Raw genomic sequence first — 19,681 nt, forward strand, 5'->3', positions numbered from 1 at the left:
CAACCAAGATTACTCTACCCAGCAAGGATCTCATTCTGATTCGATGGAGAAATTAAAACCTTTACAGACAAGCAAAAGCTAAGAGAAATCAGCACCACCAAACCAGCTTTACAACAAATGCTAAAGGAACTTCTCTAGGCAGGAAACACAAGAGAATGAAAAGACCTGCAATAACAAACCGCAAACAATTCAGAAAATGGTAATAGGTACATACATATCGATAATTACCTTAAATGTAAATGGATTAAATGCTCCCACCAAAAGACACAGACTGGCTGAATGGATACAAAAACAAGACCCATATATATGCTGTCTACAAGAGACCCACTTCAGACCTAGGGACACATACAGACTGAAAGCGAGGGGATGGAAAAAGATATTCCATGCAAATGGAAATCAGAAGAAAGCTGGAGTAGCAATTCTCATATCAGGCAAATGCTAACAGCCATAAAAGGGGAAATTGATAGTAACACAATCACAGTAGGGGACTTTAACAACCCACTTTCACCAATGGATAGATCATCCAAAAGGAAAATAAATAAGGAAACACAAGCTTTAAATGATACATTAAACAAGATGGGCCTAACTGATATTTATAGGACATTCCATCCAACAGATGGAATACAGAATACACTTTCTTCTCAAGTGCCCATGGAACATTCACCAGGATAGAACATATCTTGGGTCAAAAATCAAGCCTTGGTAAATTTAAGAAAATTGAAATCGTATCAAGTATCATTCCCACCTCCTAGAGAAATGGAAATATAAATAAAAATAACATAAAAATATAAACAAAAATAAAAACAAAAATATAAATATAAACAAATATAAACAAAAATAAACAAAATATAAACAAATATAAACAAAAATAAACAGCAAACCATAAACAAGATGAAAAGACCACCCTCAGAATGGGAGAAAATATTTGCAAATGAAGCAACTGACAAAGGATTAATCTCCAAAATTTACAAGCAGCTCATGCAGCTCAATATCAAAAAGACAAACAACCCAATCCAAAAACGGGCAGAAGACATAAATAGATATTTTTCCAAAGAAGATATACAGATTGCCGACAAACACATGAAAGGAATCTCAACATCACCAATCATTAGAGAAATGCAAATCAAGATTACGATGAGGTATCACCTCACACTGGTCAGAATGGCCATCATCAAAAAATCTACAAACAATATGTTCTGGAGAGGGTGTGGAGAAAAGGGAACCCTCTTGTACTGTTGGTGGGAATGTAAATTGATACAGACACTATGGAGAACAGTATGGAGGTTCTTAAAAAACTAAAAGTAGAACCATCATATGACCCAGTAATCCCATTACTGGGTGTATACCCTGAGAAAATCATAATTCAAAATGAGTCATGTACCACAGTGCTCATTGCAACTCTATTTACAATAGCCCAGACCTGGAAGCAACTTAAGTGTCCATCGACAGATGAATGGATAAAGAAGATGTGGCACATATATACAATGGAATATTACTCAGCCATAAAAAGAAATGAAATTGAACTATTTGTAGTGAGGCGGATGGCCCTAGAGTCTGTCACACAGAGTGAAGTAAGTCAGAAAGAGAAAAACAAATACCGTATGCTAACACACATATATGGAATCTTAAAATAAAATAAAATAAAAAAGGTTCTGAAGAACCTAGGGGCAGGACGGGAATAAAGACGCAGACGTAGAGAATGGACTTGAGGACACAGGGAGGGGGAACGGTAAGCTGGGAAAAAGTGAGAGTGGCACGAACATATATACACTACCGAATGGAAATTAGATAGCTAGTGGGAAGCAGCCACATAGCACAGGGAGATCAGCTTGGTGCTTTGTGTCCACCTAGAGGGGTGGGTTAGGGAGGGTGGGAGGGAGATGCAAGAGGGAGGAGATATGGGGATATATGTATATGTATAGCTGATTCACTTTGTTATACAGCAGAAACTAACACACCATTGTAAAGCAATTTTACTCCAATAAAGATGTTAAAAAAATAAAATTTCTTTATATCCTTCCACATTCATCATCAAAAAAAGAAAATTGCTTTATAGTTCTTTGAAAAGGGAAAAAAAAAAAAAAAACCACCTTAATTTTGAAAATGGGTTTCAGAGGCCAAGTATGAAGAAGACAGAGTGTGAGTCATGTATGGAGAGAGAAAAAAACTGCTCTTGCAAGAACTCACTCGTAAAATGTTAATATATGCATAAGGAAATTGTGTTCCTTAATCTCTGAAGAAACACTTATCACTAAGAACCCTTTAATTCTTTTCCTGTGCTTGATTTATTAGCTTATGAAATTATGTTAATAACCTTCATGTTAATGGTTTGGGGACTCAAATGACCTGATTTTAATAATGAAGTAATTTATGCAATAAATGCAATCAGCATCTATGAATCTCACTTAACACAACGGTATTGGTGATTAGCCAATACTGAAACCAGTGACTGTCAGCGTGGGGCAATGCATGTGCTTCTGCAGAGAAAATAGATCTCGCTGATGGGTGATAGGCGCAGAGGTAGGGGCAACTCAGGGCACGTGATGTGAGCTGCAGCTCTTAGCTGCAAAAGCTTTGGTAGCAAGGTTGAGTATGAATCCAAACTTAGTTTATGAACTGTAAAATGAGTCTGGTACTGCACTAACTATAGAGTAAATCTACATAGGATGTGTATCCATGACAAGGAACATTTGTATGTTTGTTGGAGTGGAGTGATCTGCTGGAAGGAAACTGGGGAGCCCAGAAAAGATCAGATGAAGGAATAGCCAACAGCTTCCTGGGAGAGAGCACAGTGGCAGTGGGCGGAAGGCCTCCCGGGAGGTCGAGGGGACACCTAGGAGGAATGGAGGGTTCCCAGTCCTGTCATCGGAAAATCCGTCTTAGAATAACCTGGGCGCTAGTGTTAGTCAGCGTTGGCTTTTGAGAGTATTATGGTGAATTATCCTTTTTCCTTTGCTTTGTTTTGTTTTTTGACTTTTTTCCATTCCCTTCAGATCTAAAGCGTAGAAACAACTAATTTACACCCTGATACACTCATCTAAGTGCAAAGGGCCACTTTAATCATGCTGGATAGATGGGATTTTTCTCCTTTCTTTCTTCAGCCAATCCCCAAGAAACAAGTTTCCATTTCTTTCTCTTATGATTTAAATATTCCTCTTAAATGTTCTTTCTCCCTCCCAAGTAAAATCTACTAAGCCATTGTCTGACTTCCTAGAAATAAAGACAGGTGTGGTCATTGCCTCCTCCTACTGACTCTGCAAAACCCCAGCCACGTGTGAGGAGGGCAAGGCTGTTGTGTAAGCCTGTGTTTCCAGTCGGGTGCAGACGCACAGTGCAAACCTTCCAGCACCCTTGATCTTCACCCCGAATACTGACATTCTCAAGATATTTTTAAAAATGTTCAAAAACACTGTTGGGGTTCTTGATAGAATGTTATACCTCCCCCTAAGAAAGTTTTACGTCAAATATGCTTTTGGCACAATGTTAAGTGAAAACAAAAAGCAAAATATTAAATTAGCTAAACTCTAAACTATGACGTTGCAAAGATAGCATTGGCTTGGAAATCAGACTCCCTGGGTTCCTAACTGGGCTTCCATTCTCACTACTTGTGAAATTGGTCAAGGTACTTGAGTCTTTAAGAGACACATATTTATTTCTATTTTTCTATATTTGAATGAATGGGCATTAATTTTATGACAAAATCATAAAGCACATAATTTTGGAAAATATATACAGACTACACCTTGTAAGAAGATAAATCTTCAGTATAATTTTAATTCTTCATCTCAGTTGTAAATTGGCATTTTATTGACTATATTGAAAATGAGGGTCATCCAAACTCTCGTGTCTCATATGAAATCTAACCCAAACTGAACACGTGCTTCTCTGGCTTTCTCCACATCTTACTGTACTCTTTTTGGCAGTGCAAAAACTCTGACTTGTTTTGTGTTTAAACTGACTTAAAATGCATGGGTAACAAAAAAGAGACTTCCTCTTGCTAACAAAACTGTTCCTGGGATACATGAATATATTTTTACACCCATGGCCAGAAATAGATTATTTTTAAAATCCCAGTGTCTTTAAATAACTTAGAACCACAGTATTGTGGTTGAAAAGGTAGATTCTGGAGCCAGGATAACTTGGATACGAATCCTGCCTCTTTTGTAAGAGCTGGGTGACCTGGGCAATGATCTAACTCTGCAGCTCGCTCTTCTCATCTTTAAAATGGGGACACTAATCATACCTACCACTTTTTTTTTTTTTTTTTTTTTTTTGGCGGTGCCGCACGGCATGTGGGATCTTAGTTCCCTGACCAGGGACTGAACCCGTGCCCCCAGCATTGGAAGTGCAGAATTAACCATCGGACCACCAGGGAAGTCCCATACCTACCACTTTTAATTGTAGTGCAGACCAACTGAATTTATACATATAAAGCACTTAGAACTATGTCTGGCATAGAGTAGATGTTCAACAACTGTTATCTATTATTTGTGTAATAATTACGCACCACACCTAGTCCCATTAATAAAAAAGGCCATTCAGCCACTGTGACTCTAGAACAATTACTGGGAATCTCCAAGTAGGATGAGGAACAAAGAAAATGTTTTGCCTCTCACATCCTCTCTAAAATACTTTTCTCTTTACTATTCAAAAATTCTTTTGATTCAGCACAATCTTGAAAAGATACTTATCAAGATAATAGTTCAAGGGAGTACTTAAATATGATAATTGGAGTTAGCCAGATAAGCATTTGACTCATAATGTTTAGTACCCTTAACAACTTTGGTTTAAGCCCTACATAATCAAAAACAATCAAAGCCAGTAGCTCTGTCAGCTTCTCCACAGAAACAAAAAGTCATCAGAGGCCAAAGGAAGTTAAGATATTTATCTTTTCCCTGTAAGAATTTCTCATCTCACATACAAACTACAGAATTCTGTCATGGCATCAAGCTTTAGCGAAATTAAGATACGGCTTGTGGAAGGAATTAAAAATTATTCACCCAAAGCAGTTTTGCAATGTTTTATGTGGTGGTGGGGGGGGGGGTAAGGGGGGGGAAACAGTCATTGTTTCTCCTACTTCTACCCCATCAAGATTATCCTCCAATCTGACATTTCTTAATCTGAGTTTATTTTCCAGGTCATTAATTTGATTTCTCAATGTTTTGCAGCCTTTAAATTTCTCAGTTAAAACAGCAGCATCAACATCAATCATCATTTTCACTTCTTCCTTATTTTTTTTCCTTTTGTCCCGCCATCTTGATTTGCTTGCTTTGTTTAATCCTTTTTCCACCATTATTTCTGAATCCTTTTTCCATCACAATTTTTGACCTTTCTTTGCATCAACCCAAGCTAATTCAACTTAATAAATCAATTTTGAGTCTCCAAAGGGAGATAAATGAAATAGTGGGCAGGCCTATGTCCTGGATTGTGGAAACCAGAAGAATAGCAACATGGAAGCATATGTTTATCTCTGCAGAATTTTTCCTGAAAAACAACAAACTGGCTACCAACCAAACAGATAACATTACAAATGGAAAGCAGAAGATCTTCTAAGTGCATCATTCCATCAACAGATAGCTGCCTACCAACCCAAATTCTCTTTTAGCTGTCTTCAGGGCTATAGAGTTGAACCATGGGGATGTGTCTCTCACCATTGACCATGCTCTGGTCTGGTTATAAATATAGAGGGCTTCTCTTTACATCTATTTTAGACAAATCAGATCTCCCAGAATACTGAAATCTCTTAGGTGAACTAGGATTTAAATTCAGAAGAAAGAAAAATAAGAGGAGCGAAATTCCAGGAACTTAACTGACTCATCTGAAACATAAGTTAAATTAGTTCAAGTGAATATACTTGAGTCCTAATATTGCAGTTTAATAGTTTTACTGCCCAGAGTCACAAGCTGAGGGTATATGTGCACATTTGTTTAGTATGTTTTGGTACATGTAAAACTTTGGCCACCGAGCCAAGGGTAGCCTTATTGGGATTTTCTCTGGACACTCTCAACTCTGAAATTGTCCACAACTCTCCATTATTCTTATTGTCTGGGGTCAGGGCAGCCCTGAGTATCTGACACTCACCTGGAGGTTTGTTGACTGTTCCTCGAAAACCATTCCAAAGCATTTCCATGGCTCCAAAACAGAACAGCTGCTTTCCTCTGCTATACATCCTGATGTCTGATCACCATTCTTCAGCCATTCAATAGAACCCTTCATAAGCATTGCTGTCATGTCTTTAGGCATTTCGAGCTTGAGCTGATGAGGTGTATATGAAGCATCTGGGTAGAGACAGAAAGGTGAATTAAGTTACAAAACATCTTGCAAGGTTTTTGTTTGTATGCTTGTTTAATATACAATGCATTAAAAAAAACACAATTCTTTAGATGGTTAGGTTTCCAAGCCTGCCTCTAAAAATTTATTTAAATGTTAAGGTAGTTGAATTGGAGTATTAAAATCATTTCCCATTATTTCTTTAGGAAAAACAATGAAATAGTCCTAACAGGGATATTGGAAGCAGGGTGAGAACTCTGCTTTTGCTACAGTCCTAGTCTTCAGAAGTGAATTTCCTTTAAATCTCTTTCCTCCTTTTCCTCTCAGGGACAAATGAATTTTCTCTTCCCTTTTCCTTTTTTCCTTCTTTTTCAGGAAGTGAGAGTGGATTTCTTCTTTCATTTTATGCCTCTCCAAACAATAACAGGACCCTCGGGGGTCCTGCCCAGCAGCCAGGACAGTAAATCCAATAGTGGACAGTGACAACAAGGCTCAAGAGAGAATCTTCCTACCGCCCTTTCCTTAACAAGGAATGTCCCATGTCAGCTGTGTAGTCCTTGGGGACCACAGGTAATAAAGAATAGTCATGGCAGGGACTTCCCTGGTGGTCCAACGGTTAAGAATCCATCTTGCAATGCAGGGGATGCTGGTTCGATCCCTGGTCTGGGAACTAGGATCCCACATGCCACGGGGCAACTTAGCCCATGTGCCACATCTAGAGAGCCCACATGCTGTAACTACAGAGCCCATGTGCTCTGGAGAGTGCACGCTACAACTAGAGAAGCTCTGGCACCGCAATGAAGAGCCCGCGCGCTGCAACGAAAGATCCCGCTTGCCGCAACCAAGACCCAACACAGCCAATAATTAATTAATTAATTAATTAAAAAGAAACAACTCCATGGCAAAACTACAGAGACAATAAAAGAACAGTGGTTATCAGGAGTTTGGAGAGAGAGAGATGAATAGACAGAGCACAGAGGAGTTTTAGAGCAGTGAAAATACTCTGTATGATACTATAATGGTGGATACATGTCATCATACTTTTGTTCAAACTCACAGAATGTACAACACCAAGAGTGAACCCTAAGGTAAAGGATGGACTCTGGGTGATTATGATGTATCAATGTAGGTTCATCATTTGTAACAACTGCATCACTCTGGTGGGGGATGTTGATAATGGGGAGGCTATGCATGTGTGAGGACAGGAAGTATATGGGAAATCTCTGTACCTCCATCTCAATTTTGCTGTGAACTTTAAATTGCTTTAAAAAAGACACGGAAGTCTTAATGTTTTAAAAGAGGGGAAAAAGGAGGGAAAAGAAATACAGTAGAGCAATTCTGAAAAGAAAAAAAAAAAGCCACCAACAATAGCTTAGCACTTACAAAACATACCCCCACCCATCATCACACTTAATGCTCACGTTAACCTTGCAGGGTAGGTGTGATTTCCACCCCCATCTTACAGAGAAGGTAACAAGCTCTGAGAGGGTAAGTTAAACAAGGTCACTTGGTTCGTAAGTGGTAGAGCTAGGATTCTAAATTCTTTTCACAATATCAAAGACAATTCTCTTTAACATGCAGTTGTCATCAATTATACTTCAAGAAAGCTGAATGTAATTGTCTTACTAGCACAACTAGAGAGACACAGTATAAATTTTTAACTGTTAATAATCAACTTGCCTTTGTATGTTTAAGTAAGGCAAAGTGACTGAAATTTAAGAAGTATTTGTCCTTTTTCTTTAAGCACCCTGTATTTTAAAGCTTATTATTCTGTTTTATTCATTTAAATGTTAAAGGCTTGAAAAATTGAAAAGCATACCTATCAGTGTATAAAATAAGGATTTATTTTGGAAACCTAAGAATGAGCATTAGGAATTTTATCAACATAATTTATTCCATTAATAAATTAAGGGGAAAATATAGGACTATACCAATATATGATAAAAGAGTAATTGATATAATTCAGTAAGCATTCATGATGAAATCTCTAAGTAAAATAAAAATAGAAGATTTTGAAACAAGATAGACTATTTACTGGAAGCTAACAATGAAATACTAAAGAAATTTCTGTTAAAATCAGAAATAAGATAGAGCTGTCCATATTGCCACTATTCTTCAGAATGTGTTTTGGAGGCAGCTAAAATTCGTGGGGGCATGGCCAGAGAAAGGGGTAGCTACACAGAGCTGGGGCCCAAGAAAACTGGATGGCCACTCCCTCAGATCCTGGGCCAAGAACTGAGAAGCACATGTACAAAGCCTGACTCTGTGAGTTCTGCTGCTGGGAAGCTGAGAGTTGAACAGAGATATTAGCGAGCACACAAGAGTTTGGAGAATCTGGGATTGTGGCCCAGCCAGAGTGGACACTCCTCACTGAAAACATCAGGCATTCAATTGAGACCCTAGAAAAGCCATATCTTAGTAAAATTTATGTCCTAGAATAAAAGCCATTCCCTAGGACTTAGGGCAAAAATAGCAATAGACTATTTTAAGAAACCTTAAAACAAAGTCTGACTAGATCAAGATCTACCAATTATGTCACTATTCAATACCACCAAAACAAAACTTATCACCCTTTAAAGGGAGACAACATAATCACTTCTCCCTATAATGTATCATCTACAATGTCTAGCATGCAATAAAAAATTATTAAACCGGGCTTCCCTGGTAGCACAGTGGTTGAGAGTCCGCCTGCCGATGCAGCGGACACGGGTTCGTGCCCTGGTCCGGGAAGATCCCACATGCCGCGGGGCAGCTAGGCCCGTGAGCCATGGCCGCTGGGCCTGCGCATCCGGAGCCTGTGCCCCGCAACGGGAGAGGCCACAACAGTGAGAGGCCTGTGTACCGCAAAAAAAACAAAAAACAAAAAACAAAAACAAAAACAAAACAAAACAAAAATTATTAAACCTGCAAAGAATCAAGGAGAAAAAACGGAAACGGACCTTGAAAGACCCAGATTAGTATATGAGGATTTTAAAACACCTATTATAAATATCCTTAAGGATATGAAATAAAGCATGAATAACTATGATGTAAGAGATGGGGAATCTTAGTCAATATATAAATGTTGGGGACAAAGATAAGAATTATGAATGACTACTACTCACAGAAAACAATGAAGGTCAGAAAACAATCTACTGCTATGTATAAAACACAGAGAGAAAACTGTCAACCTAGATTTCAACAGCCAGTGAAAATATCCTTCAATAAATGAGGTTTAGAAAAATTTTTTTGGATAAAAGAAAGCTAAGAGAATTCATAACCAGCAGATCCTCACTTCAAGAAATTCTTAAAGGAAGTTCTTCAGACTGAAGAGAAATGACAACAGATGGAAACTCAGTTATACAGAGAGAGGTCACTACCACCACTCTTAGTAAATACGTGGGTACATTTTGAAAAACCTGCTTTCTTATGTTTTAAATTTCTTTCAAACAAAATTGATCATTTACATTAACTATAATAACATTTTGTTGTGGAGTTTTATAACATAAATAGAAGCAAAATATATGACAATTCATGAAGAATGGAGTGGCAGCATATGGAAATTATACTACTGCAAGATTCTCTTATTTTACATGAAGTGGTAGTGGACTTTGACAAGTTAAGAATGCATAATAAAATCCCTAGAGCAACAGTTTAAAAAAAATACAAAGAGGAATACCTAAAAAAGTCAATAGACGTTCAACAAATGTTGCGTCACAATTGGATATTCATATGCAAAAGTTAACTTCTGTCCATATAAAAATTAACTCAAAGTGGGTCACAGATCTAAATATAAAACCGAAACTCTAAAATTTATAGAAGAATACATAGGAGAAAACCTCTGTGACCCTGGGTAAGGCAAAGATTTCTTAGATACAACAACAAAAGCAAGATCCCTGAAAAGACAAATTGATAAATTAGACATAATCAGAACTAGAAACTTCTGCCATTTATGAGAAGAAAATGAAGAAGATGAAAAGACCAGCTACAAACTGGGAGAAATATTTGCAAACGATGTCCGATAAAAGATTTGTATTCAGAAAATATAAAGAACTCTCAAAATTCAATAATAAGAAAACAACCCAATTTTTAAAAATGGTCAAAAGATTTGAACACATGCTTCGCCAAAGAAAATAAGCAAATTTTAAAAATTTCATCATTAGGGAAATGCACATTAAAACCACAATGAGATGCCACAAATGTCTATTAGAATGGCTAAAATTATAATGACCATATCAGTGTTGGTGAAGATGCAGAGCACCTGAAACATTCCTACACTGATGATGGCAATATAAAATGATGCAACCATGGGAAAACAGTTTGACAGTTTCTTAAACATATACCTATTGTAGGATTCAGCCATTCTACTACCAGATATTAACCCAAGAACAAAGAAAGCGTGTGTCAATACAAAGACTTGCACACAAATGTTCATAGAAATTGTACTTGTAATGGCCCAAAACAACACAATCCGAATGTTCATCAGTAGATGAATGGATAAACAAATGGAATACTTCTCAGTAATAGAAAGTAACGAACTATTGATATACTCAGGTATAAGGATGAACCAAAATTCACTATGCTGATGAAAGAAGCCAGACAAAAAAGAGTATATAAAGTATGATTCCATTTGTATACAATTCTAAAAAATGCAAACTAATCTACAGTGACAGAAAGCATATCTGTAGTTACTGCATGGGGTTAAAAGAAAACAGGGAGGAGAAGAGATGGGGAGAAAGATTATAAAAGGAGCACTGAGGAAATTTCAGGAGTGATGGGCACGTTTATCATCTTGGTTATGGTAATGGTTTTGCAGGTGTATACATATGACAAAACATAAAATTGTACACTTTAAATATGTATAGTTTATTTAATGTCAAATATGCCTTAATAAAGCTGTTTTTTAAAAAGTCAATAGAGGAAATAGAATACTAAAAAATATTTTATTAACTCCAAAGAAAGTAGGGAAGGAGAAATAAAAATTAAACATTTCCACTTATCAAAATGTACCATTAAGAAAATACAAAGGGAAGTCACAAGAGAAAAATTATGTATATATAAATAGATAAGTAGATAGATATACATATCTCAAGGGGCTTGAATGCAAAATACATAAAATCCACTACAAATTGACATTTTAGAAAAGAAAAACTTATTTTCAAACGGGCAAAATGCTTAGACACTTCACCAAAGTAGATTAAAATGATAAAAGAAAAACATATGAAGGAGTGTTCAATTTTCCTAGTCAACAAAGAAATGCAAATTAAAACCACAATGAGAAGCCACTCATTCCGCTAAAAAAAAAAAATAATAATTAAAAAGACTAACAACCATCAAGTACTGGCAAGAATGTGCAGTGATTGGCACGCTCATACCATTGCTGGGTATATGAATCGTACAACTCCTATGGAAAAAAATTTGTTGGTTTCTTATAAAGTTAAAAATGTACCTCCCTATGACTCAGCAATTCCATTCTCAGTATTTAACTCAAGAAAATAAAAACACACATCCACAAAAGACATGCAAAAGAATGTTCATTGCGACTTTATTCATAATCCCAAACTTATCCTAAAGTCCATCAGCAGGAGAATGGACAAAGAAATTGTGGTATAGTCATACAATTGAAAACTACTAAACAACCTAAAGAGAAAAACTACTAAAACGTGTGACAACATGGATAAATCTTAAACCCATTTTGTCATGCTGAAGAAGTCAGACACAGAAGAGAATATACCATATGACTTCGTTTAAATGACATTTAAGAACAGACAAAAATAATCTGCTGTGACAGAACAGGATGTGCTTCTTGAGAGGGATTGACTGCAACATGGCACGAGCAAACTTTTTAGAGTGAAGAAAATGTACATCTTTATTGGGATGTTTATTTACACACAGGTGTGTAGGTCTGTCAATGGTCATTGGACTTACACTTATTTACTGTGCATTTTACTCTATATAAATTTTGCCTAAATTAAAAATAAAACTCAAGAAAATCATAATGAATTAGTGAATTCAAAATCTGAGTAGAACTTTATTCTGAGTATCACACAAAAGAATGAGACCTAAAATAGAAAATAAATATTACAAATGTAGCCAAAGATTATCATGTTAAATCAGGATGCCGGGTATATGGGGTGTCTGAAATGTTAGCATCTGTGTTTTTCTGCATGTATAAAATATTTCAAATTAATTAAAATCAATAAAATATGACGAAGTTAAAATGTCTCTCCAATCTTAATTGTATCCTTACAGTCAGACTTGGATCAGAGATCAACAAATAATGTCATTGTTTAACAAGATCCCATAAAAGAGAAATGCAAGTTTATTGACCCATGATTTGTGATTTAAGAGTCATTATTCTATTGCTACTTAACAGTACAATATATTGCCTTCCTCTCAAACCAAGATGTCAGTTTCCTAATTCGTTAGGTTTGTCACAGTACTTTAAATCCGACAAGCCAATATTTCATCAGATGAGTTGGGAGCACAATTTCTGCACTGTCTTTTGTTTCCGTTTTGCTTTTGAAATTTGGGCATTTGACTGTTCCACTCAACTGAAAAAACCATAGCCAAGCTCCTTAGGCGATTTACTCTTGCACTTTAAATGCAAAGAGCTTTCTAAGTGAACTGATACTATTGTTTACAATGTCATTCAATTGTCCAAAAAAAAAGAAAAAAACAGAAAAACAATGTCATTCAATTGTCATCATTAAATTTCACTCAATCGCCCTACTAGAGGGACCAGATTCTTTAAAACTTTCATTTCGTACATTTCTCACGCGGAGGTGACATTTTAAAGAATCAACTGCGTAATTAGTGTTCTTACTTTATTACTACACCAATTAGTGTCCATGGAGTTCTCAGAGGGTGGGTGGTAAATCAGTCTAGTAATATCTGATTCCTTCAACGAATTTCAAGTGCTTTATATAAAACACAGACTCTATTCTAGATGGGAGGTGACTACAAAACTATAAATGATACAGCCCAGGACTTTCCAATTAGAAAAAGACATGACGTTCACACGAATAACTATGATGCCCGAATAGGAAAAATGACTGAAGAGGTGTAAGGAAAGGGTTTTTGGAATTCAAAGAAGGGAAAACGTTCTGGCAGCTGGGAGGAGAGTGGGGTATCAGGAAAGAGTTCTTAGTGGTAATGATGTTTTAATAAGGTTTTTAATGGTGAGGCTTTCAGTAGATGGGTAGAGGCGGGGAGGGAGTTTGAGGGGCATTTATAGAGTAGCGCAGATGCATTTGGCTGGGGACCCCGGAGCGGTAAAGATCCAGATGGCAATTAGGTTGAAACAGAAAATAAAAATGGAACAAGATTGTGTTCAATGCTTTTGGCTGCAAGTAGCTGAAAGGCTGACTCGGATTTAAAATAGAAAATTATATCATATTTTAGTATAACAGGGTCTCCAGAGGCAGGGAAGGCTTGAGAGTTAGTAGCTGCTTCAGCAGCTTGGGGATGCCATTAATGACCTAGGTTCTTTCTATCTCTCTGTTCTTCTTGAGGTTGGCTTACTTCCAGGAAAGCCAGTCAAACATAAAGCATCCAAAGACAGACTTCGCTTCTCCCTAAGACTCTCTCAGAAGCAAGGAAACTTCCAGAGGCCTCTGACACACTTCTCCTCACATCTCATTGGCCAGAACTGTGTTATAAGCACATTCCTAAACCAGTCACTAGCAAGGGGATTTGGATTATTCTTAGACCAACCAGAGCCTCCCTTTTCCCCTGAGACATATTTCCAAGTGTTGGATAAAGGGAGATCTAAGAAAAATAAGGGTTATCTTAGGATAAAGGAAGAAGGAAAAGAAATGGATGCCAGATGGAAAAAAACTAACATCCACTAAGGAGACCAACACTTGTCACTTGCCTTCTATGTATGGGCATAGGTCTGCTATATATTTTAGTTTAACACGTGTGGATCTGGATAATGAAGAGCTTTTACAAGGGCCAGGCTGAGATAGCTGGACTTTATTCCACAGACATGAAAAGACTTACGGATTTTGAGCAGGGAAACGATATAATCAGAGAATGATATTTAGAGACTTAGAAGAAAGAGGTTGTGAAAATGGAGAAAATGCACACGTACCTGAAAGTGGTATGACTACTTGTCAAAAAAAAACCAATGTCAAATGTTCACTAGCTTCCCTTATTTTCCATTTTTAGTGGCACCCCTTCCTCCATCCTTCTGCCTGGCATTTGGTCAAAATAACTGTACAAGTTAAGCTTTACCATCATATGAAGCAAATCTGAGGTGCAAACAGGATGGACTGGAGATAAATAACCAATAAAGTCCCATGCTACTTCAATTGTCATCCTTTAAAAGCAATAAAGAGTCCTTGTCTGTGCCTCTGGCATAGATGCTAGTTTTGAGATTCTGCTTTTATCTACTTTGTGGTGTATTTAGCTCCCCAAGTTGAGCTTCCATCTCCTTCTATACTTTCTGAGCTCAGTTCTTCCAACTCTATTCATTCCAGTTCCTATTGTCCATTTTACTCTTGCTATTCAGACCTTCCCAGGGATGTCCTGTGGTCCTTCCATGTAACTTATAAGGCCTCTCTCCTTCTCGTTTTCATTTGGGTTTTTCAATACGCCATCTTGCCACTTCATCCAAATACACAATATCCTTGCTTCTATAAACCAGAGTGAGTGAGATTATTTAAGCGTATTTTAATTTCTCAATCAAATCTCTGAACTCACTTTTGGGAGTCAATATTTGTATCTTTTACCACCAGACTTTTAAAGGGTCCAAAATATCACAGGATTACATTTAGAGCTTAAGTCACTAAAGGTGCTCAAATATTGACAGATAGAAAAGGCCTTGAGAAATGTTGTTAACTCAACTCTGAGGTGGTGAGTAACTGTGTCAAAATAACACGTTGAGTGCGTCTGACCTCATTTGCAGTCAGAGGTTTGTCAGTTACATCTCCTTTACATCCTAGAGCCTCCTGAGAGAGGTCCCTTCTCTCTCGCTTTCCCTTTTCTGTGGTGGCTCCTGCCCTGGGCCCGTCCCAACTGGGGACTGGGGGTTCACCAGTGGTGTCCTCCCTAGGGGAGAAAGGGATCAGGGAGCAAGAGTCAATGCCAGGTCTAGGAGGAACCCTTCTACTCCCTTCTACCCCTTTTCCATGTCCCCTAAAGCAATCCCATAAGCACTTGTAACTTGCCGGTAGCATGAGGAAACAGTCTGTGGTGTTTCCAAGGGGATAAATTCTGGGGGCGGGGGGGGGCGGGGGCGGGTTGGGAATGACTAACGGCCATGGAAAGAGAAACAGGACAGCCAACCCCAAGGTCAATGAAATAAAAGCCTAACTAGGGAACTGGGAGATTGTTCCCGATCAAGGCCTGACTTCAGGGTTTGCAAACATAGCACAACCTGCAATATGGTCTCATCTCAAACTCCTCATCCGTCTTTGCCCAGCCCGGCAGCAGCAGGTGGAGTGATTCTATCCTGCAGACGGAAGGGCCCACTCAGTGCCACTGCCCTGAGGGCACTGCATTCCTACCAGCCCATACTGGAGTTGCGAACAGATTTCCCCCAGTGGAAAATGCTACACAGGAAAGGTGGGTTTTCTGTGCTCCTGAGACTGGACTGTATTGAAGGTACACATAGTCTAGAAGTCGAAATGCAGAGTCAAACCCACTGTCCCAAACCACATAACACATTAGCTTCAGATCCCCGACTAGAACTCCGTCTCCCAACTACCAAACTAGCCCTATTTCACGACGACTCCATTATGAGTGAACTGGGTTTTTCAGAGTGAATCTGAGGCCGTGAACACTTCCGCTTATATAATTTATATGAGAGGAAAAAGCACGTGGAATTTCGAACGATCAGTTCTGCTAACATTACTAATAGGGTAGGGGACATCCTGTACTGGACTTTTAGCTTTCTGTGTCGGCCTTTTCCTCTAAATGCCTCTAGCATATCTTCCTAGTATTGAACAAACATCAGTTCTGCCTAGGTCATGGATTTTGTCAATATGAATTGAAAATGTGCTGGCTTTTTTTTTTTTTTTTTTTAATCATCACTAACAGCTTTCTTAATTAACCTGCTGATAGAATCAACAGCACAGTTCACTGTTCGCTGTTTGCTCTCCAGCCACTGTGGAGTCAAGATGCTCTTTGAGAAGTACAGAACACTTGCCTGAGGTTGTTTTGTTTTCCAGAAAGAAAGGGGGACAAATAAACCCAAACCCTCACAACCACAGTGAATTTGACTTAATTGCTAAAACCTCCTTCTGATTATTTTGCCTCGAGTAATAGCCTTTCCTTAACTAATAACTTTAATTATAGCAACCACTAGTTATAAAAGTGTACCTTTTCTCTTGACTTGGTTTGTTCCTGCAAAACTTCTAATTATGAAACCAAGGATCAGCAAGTCACCTTCCTGGGTTTTCATTAGGTAGGATGCTGGGTCCAGGAGTTACACATATTGCATATTTCAATATGCGATACATCAGTATTGCTCTGTACCTCAGTCTGTTGTGGCTGAAGTCAATCTGTGGCTTTGCCTTTAATGTTTTCCTTGACACATGCTATGACTACAAAGCAAAGACAGGATCCTAATTCTCAAAGAACTCATCTTCAGAGAATAACAAAGTTGAGGATATTGTGTACCCTCTTTAAGGTGAATGTAGATTTCCCACTGAAACCTAAATTCTTCATTTCATCTCAAAAAGTTTACTAGGATGGTACAGTTACTGTAAAAAAAAAAAAAAAATTAAAAAGCTGTTTTAAATTTAAGGCACCCCAAAATTCCAATATGAGCCTGTCCTCTGGCTCTGTACCCACAACACTTTCATCTGATTATGAAGAAAATAAATCTTTTCTGTACTTCAGGCTACTGTGTCAGTATTCTTGTTCCGGGATGGTTAAAGGCCATGTTGGGCTCAGTCACAATGAAAAGTTACTGAAATGATCTATTTCAGCTGTGTTACTGCCAGGTAAGGATGATCTCGTGTTTGATGACACATATTCAGTGGTGGATTGTGCAAGAAATGGTGATGTTTTTCTAGAATGTTTTGCTCCTTACTCATCAATCCAGCTTGCTTTCCCCGTGCTGTTTGCAAAGCTGCCCTTTCTCTTTGAAAAATCACTCAGCAGTCTCAGAGGCACTCCCACTTGCTGGCTCTTCTGTGATGCTGTGGGGTGGACATTCTCACTCCCAGCCTCACCCCCACCCCCAGGCAGTCTGTGGTTGGCCCTCACTTTCATATCCAAGCTGGGAGAAGCAGGAAAGGCAGTTCCGGGCATGTGGCCGCCATATGCGGAGAGCTGATCGCTGGGTGGGTGGCTGTGCACTATCTATCCCTTCTGTCGTGATGATGGACACCCCCCTAGCCACACACCACAAGAAATTCCCACAGCCTCAGCTAAAAAATTGGATTCTGACAAAATGATTTCTAACCAGGGACTGTATCTGCTTAATGGGATGCTGACTACAAAAGTTTCACTTCTCAGAGTTCTTTCCCAGTCCCTCCTTTTGGGTCCCTCCCTTCTCTTACTGTTGTTCATTATGTACAGAGACATGTAATGTTAAATGGGTGCCTGGTTAACCAGAATTGTTAACTTTTATTTTTTAACAAAAGTCGGTAGTTATTTAAAATTTGCAGTCTCGTGTCTATCCCAGAGATGGCGAGTCCTCTTGGAGGTTTCCATGGCTCTGGGAAGAATAACTTTAATGTAAGGTAAGTAGGTCTCCACAAACTAGTCTCTGGTGGATTGGAGTAGACTGACTGAGGTCTGCTGGCAGGAAAAGACACCAAGGGCCTCCAAAGGGGGTCTCAGCATGACGGCAAAGGGAGAGCCTAGACATGTAACCCCAACTCTACAAGACGAGAGTGATGGAGATGTGGTTCTGGTGTAGGGTGGATAATGTGGGTGTACCGGGGTGGTGGGAACAGCCAAGCAAGGAAATGTAAACCAAGAGCTGTGGATCCTGAGAGTGTGCTCATCATCCTGTCCTAGAGAGCCACGCGGCACAAAGATCTGGACCAGCGATGGCATCGTCACAGGAGAGGATGGAGCCCTGAGCTGTGACCACGTGGGTCTACAGGAAGGCAGTGATGAAGCAAGAGCAGCCACAAGAGGGCTACCTCGTGGACTGGTCACATGTGGCAGCTCTCTCTCCAAGAGGTGCTTATTACCAGAACTAAGCAATCTGGATAACTTAGAGAGATTGGGTATCCTTTCAATCTCTGGAGGCCCAAGCTAGATTTAACTTAAAAATCAAAAGGATGTGGCTTCATATGTATCCAAGGTGGGACTCCAGTCATTCAGGCTAACTTAGAACCAAAAAGGACTACAGAGATCAATTAGTTCTCATTTTGCAGAGAAGAACTAATCAAGTCCACAGTAATTTACCCCCGTTACAAAGTAAGTAATGGGTAGAGTTTCCATAGAAGATACAGACGTGACTGCCAACCCAGTGTCTTTTCCACTGTCATAAATGCAACTCCCAATAAATACGGTATTATTTGCTTTAAATACTCTGAGATTTAGGAAGGTACAAACTTTAGCTCCAACTTTGGAATTTTGAGACTAAGCCTGAATTTTCCAGTTTCACGCTTTGGGAATGTATGTTATCAGGTTTCCTCTAGTAACTAGGAGAGCCTAGGGATTTCTTAGTAAGGTAACTACAGAGATGACACTCTTATTTTTGACCCTAATTCCAGATCTCTCTCCTGAGCTCTCGTCCTTTATATGCAGCCACCAACACAACATCTCCATCTAGATGGTCAACATGGTTAAAGCATAAAGAGTCATCTCAGTCTCCACCCAACCAGCCCTCTCGCCCCCGAACAAAATCCTGTTCCTCCTCCTGAGTTCTCTGTTAAAGGAAGGGCACCACCAGCCTTCTCCTCAGCCATACACAGTCCTACAGATTCCAGCTCCTAAAAAATTATTTTATATCCTCTTTTCCGTTCCCACTGCTATGACAGTACTATAGGATCTTATACCATCTTCCACCTGGACTGTGATAATTTCCTAATTGGCCCCTTGGTTTTTCATCCCATTCCAGATCTTTTTCCTCACTGCCACCAGAGTGATCTTTTGCAAATATAAATTGGATCATGTTATTCCTTCAGTGGCTCTGTGGTCCATCAAGATAAGCTCCAAACCCCTTTGCAGGCAAGGAGCGCCTGTCATTTTATTTCATTCAGGTCTTATTTCACACAGTCCACCAGCCATCTCCCCAAACACTATGTCCCAGCGATCCCAAGCTCTCAGAGTTGCTGACTAGTCAGCAATTTTTCATGCCCTCTTCGCTCATCATGAGTCCCCCCACCCCACCACCTGGGAATGTCCCTCTGCTTTTTTCTCCAGGTGACCACTTACATCTTTGAAGACTCAATTCAAGTACCACCTTGTCTATGAAGATTTTTCTAACCTCTCAATTCCACAGGGTAAAGATGAACATACG

The 19,681-nt window shown here is 38.8% G+C and overlaps 1 pseudogene; it reads right to left on the bottom strand.

Annotated features, from left to right (window-relative positions):
* The window catches only part of LOC102976063 (60S ribosomal protein L5-like), a 17,303-nt pseudogene extending 11,173 nt beyond the window's left edge, over positions 1-6,130 (bottom strand).
* Between the last annotated feature and the right edge of the window lie 13,551 nt (positions 6,131-19,681).

Source organism: Physeter macrocephalus, chromosome 18 (genome assembly GCF_002837175.3).
Source record: "Physeter macrocephalus isolate SW-GA chromosome 18, ASM283717v5, whole genome shotgun sequence".
NCBI lineage: Eukaryota > Metazoa > Chordata > Mammalia > Artiodactyla > Physeteridae > Physeter > Physeter macrocephalus.